Here is a 3,914-nt window from a genome sequence, read left to right as displayed (position 1 = left end):
TACAAAATACATGTGGGTAACCTGGAACTTGCTGTACTTGTTTGAAATTTTGCTGTCGTTGAAATTTTTTTGACGATAGCTTAGGTATCTTGGTATTCCGGAGTAAAACAGCGTTCTGGCAAATTTCAAAGAAGCTGGTTGATGTAGCGACCTGTCGGCTCGTTGAAATACATTCTCCGCCGTAAAATACACTCTTTGACCATTTTCTAAATGTACGGCCAAGTAAACAACAGTGTCTTTAATGTTTAATGAAAAAAGGTACATCGGTAACATAGCGGCCTATTTAAAATTGAATGATTTCATCGTTGGAATTTTTGGCAGCAACTCCGAACATGCTTTGTCACTACTTTTGTTCACATACTTGCAAAATGTATTCAATGGATTTTACGGAATGACAAAATTCTACGTTTTTGTGTGCTTAGGCTTGTGTCTTGGAGAGTAACGGCGAAAACGGAACAACCCAACGATTATCAACTTCAATATCCTGTTGATTCACTTTGACTAGTTGACCTTCTATTGCCATCAGTAGATCGGCGGCGATAAAATGGATAACCATCATTTCCAGTACCTAATAGTTTTTGTTACTAATTGTCTTGGATAGCGTTTTGAACATTTTCCGTCAACCATACACGGAGAATTGTGATTTAATATTCCACATGAACCATGGAGGACCATGAATCATATTTTTTGTAACCCTCACATAACAGTGGATCTTATTCGCCATTATCGGGAATTTCCGCTAATATTACATCATCGATTTCATTAGTTCTTATCATCTCAACCAACCAAATGAAGATATGTGCATAAACATATTAAGTGTGGGAGCTTGGTAAATGGAGGGGTTTGAAGCAAGTACCATCACCACCATACACACAGGTCGTCGGGCACCGCTTCTGCTATCCTGTAACGCGTACGGCATCTGTGTAGTGTACATGAATGAATGAATATGCGAATGGAAAAACTTCTTATTCGCCAAACCCTGCGCATAGTCTTGCTGGTCCATGGAAAATCGGCCAGTATGTTTTGAATTAGATTTCTTTGATTTCTTTAATTTCTTTGATTTCTTAAGTGTTTCCCGGCAAGCATCTGATCTTTCTTGTCCACCCCCATGATATCGTAATCCCCTATCACAAAGGGTTTGGTGGATCTATCCCTATAGGCAATGGCGTTGATATGAAATGTGGAGATCGTTGCAACGCGATTTTTATCTCTTCACAGTAACCAGTTATCTCACCGGGTTGCATGTGATGCTTTTTACCATTATCTACTTGCTTTGGCACAAACTGGCGAGTAGTACGCAAGGTACCAACGCAGTCGAACTCAAGGATTTTCAGCTTTCCAGCGGATTAGCGTGAAGCTCAAAGCGCCGTAGATAGCCACTTCAAGATTCGCGCAGATTTTATTGGTGACAAACAAATTGGTTGATATTCGACCAACCTTTCCATTGCAAAAGTGCCCCGTCAATTGCAATATTCGCGCAGACTTTGTTGGTAACAGATTGGTTAATATTCGACCAACCTTTCCATTGCAAAAGTGCCTCGTCAATTGCAATATTCGCATAGACTTGCAATGTTCTTCCCTAATTTGTACAAGTCTTGAAATTTTTTATTCAAATGATCCACCATTTAATTTTGTACGATTTGACTTCCGGATCTGACAGATTTAGCGCAAACATGCCTCTATTGTCATTAAAGTGCAAGCATTTGTTCAATAATTGAAAACGACGTAGAGGCACGGCTGCGCTAAATCCTGGTGTAGAAAATATGTCAGCAGTGGCATTCCAGCACTCCTGGACTTTTGACACACCCAATAACAACCCCCATCGCCAATACTACGGCGAAAAAAACGTACAGTGCATTCGCCGTAGTAGCAATCTATTGAGTAATTCTACTCTGGGGATGGAGGTTGCTATCGGCGAATAGCTGGTCTGCCACTTCCTGCGCAGATTTGTTGGTTTCGGAAGCAATGTACTCCACAAATTGCCGATCCCATATGGCAGTAAATGCATCGTATGGGGTGATATATGGAGATGTTGGGCCGACATTGTTCTCGGAGAACGGTTCTCTCCTCAATTGAGGTTGAACTTGAGGAACAGGATACGGTCTCCACTCAAAATCATAAAACTCTGGGCTCAACGGAGATTCAAAAGACGCTGAATTTTCCACCGGCGCGTCTTCTGTCACAATTTTCTGTGTGATAAAAAGTTTTCTTCTCAGGAGGCAGTGCAAAATGCTTTCACACAGTTTGTCGAATCTAGATCACCAGAGTTCTATCGCAAAGGCATAAATGAGCTTCCTATTAGATGGCAGCAATGTATAGATAATAATGGTAATTATTTTGATTAAATAAATATGTTAAATTAAAAAAAAACTAATTTTTATTTTTCAGTCCAAATCGGCAATTTCATACTTTAACCACTAATATTATCAGGATGTCTTTTGGCGTTTTGATGTAATTTATCTCTGTTTCTAATACATTTTATAAGCCCTTTAGTAATCCATGGTTTTAGGTTTTGATATTTGCGCAGTATTTTGGTTGTCTTAGTGTTCGAAGAGATACATGATGAGATAGTTTGAATAAGACTAGTTGTGGCTTAAATCGCATTGGAATCTTGCAAGATAAAGTCAAAGTTGGTGTCTTTTATGTTATTTGCTACTTACTCTTTTATGTTATAAAGTTCAGTAAGCCTCTCTAGCAAGGGGTTTTGATGAAAACTTAAGAGGGTAGGAGCGTGATCGGCAATAACCGAGTTTAAAACAAAAACAGAGGTAGACTTATTAGTTTTTAGCATAACATGGTCTAAGCAATTGTTACCCCTAGTGGGTAAATCATGTGCTGGTATTAGGCCATGCAAGGATGTCATGTTTAAATATTTGTCGGATCATTTGATTTGATCACGAGCGTCGCGGGAGATATTAATGTTCATGTCACCCAATAAAGCTATTGTGTTATGAGAGGAGAGTGATGCTAAGAGGTTATCCAGGCTATCAATAAAGTTGTCAATATTACGATAGGAGGGCGACCGATAAACAACTACAAGTGCAGTGTTGTTGCATCCGCATGTATATAACAAGCAGTTACGGTACCGAATGCTCGAGTGATGTTTGAGCAAGTCATGGCCGATGATGACGTCGGCACAGAGGTTGTCGACAACTAGAAGAGGTGTTTGTTTATAAGTATGCTTATTCATCGTAATGGTAGCAAAGCAGACACCTTCAACAAAGGAAACTTGATTGAGAGAAGCGAGATTGACTGTCTGCTGGCAGGGTTATTTGCGTAGTTTCATTATGCGAGCAAATTTACCATTAATAAAGCTGACCGAACTTCCTGTATCGACGAGAGCCTTGTATTCGTTGACCATGATTGGAATTGTCGCACTCCTAAGGCTCGAAGGATGTGATGGTACGGTGATCGTCTCTGCTTCTTTCAATGATCGGCTATATAGAGAGGAAATTTAACAAAATAGCTAGGCTGAACTTAGGGACACTGTTGGCATTTGGAATAACATGTTATCTCACGTGTGGCAAATTTAATCTGCCAGGCACATTGCGTTGGGCGGACACATGGACATCTTGACCTTCTACCAGGTTTTCGCGAGTTTGCTCATGAAGCTTTTTCCAATTGATTCTACTATATTGAGTCATTTGACTTCTCAAAATGTCCCTTTAGGAGAGAGATCAGCTAGTTTAGAACGACCTGGTAGTGAGGAAAATCAGTTGGCATGTGTATTTAGCCAGATTGGGCCATCACTTTAAACCGACTGACGAGTCTTAAGGCAGGGGGAGTCCCTACGCTAGAAACTAGCCTTTATCCATTGTTATCGAGGCCTCGGCTGACTACCCTTTTTCGCTACGAAGCGTTCAATTGCCTTGTATGGGAGCAAGGTTATTTTTATGAGCTCGGAAGCTAGCCTC

The 3,914-nt window shown here is 40.3% G+C and overlaps 1 pseudogene; it reads right to left on the bottom strand.

The window, feature by feature from the left end:
• Nucleotides 1–1,541: 1,541 nt before the first annotated feature.
• On the bottom strand, nucleotides 1,542–3,571 carry LOC138404549 (piggyBac transposable element-derived protein 4-like; annotated as a pseudogene).
• Between the last annotated feature and the right edge of the window lie 343 nt (nucleotides 3,572–3,914).

This window comes from Maniola hyperantus, chromosome Z (assembly GCF_902806685.2).
Source record: "Maniola hyperantus chromosome Z, iAphHyp1.2, whole genome shotgun sequence".
Lineage (NCBI taxonomy): Eukaryota > Metazoa > Arthropoda > Insecta > Lepidoptera > Nymphalidae > Maniola > Maniola hyperantus.
Note: the sequence above shows the minus strand (reverse complement) of the source record. Positions and strands in the feature narration are given on the sequence as shown.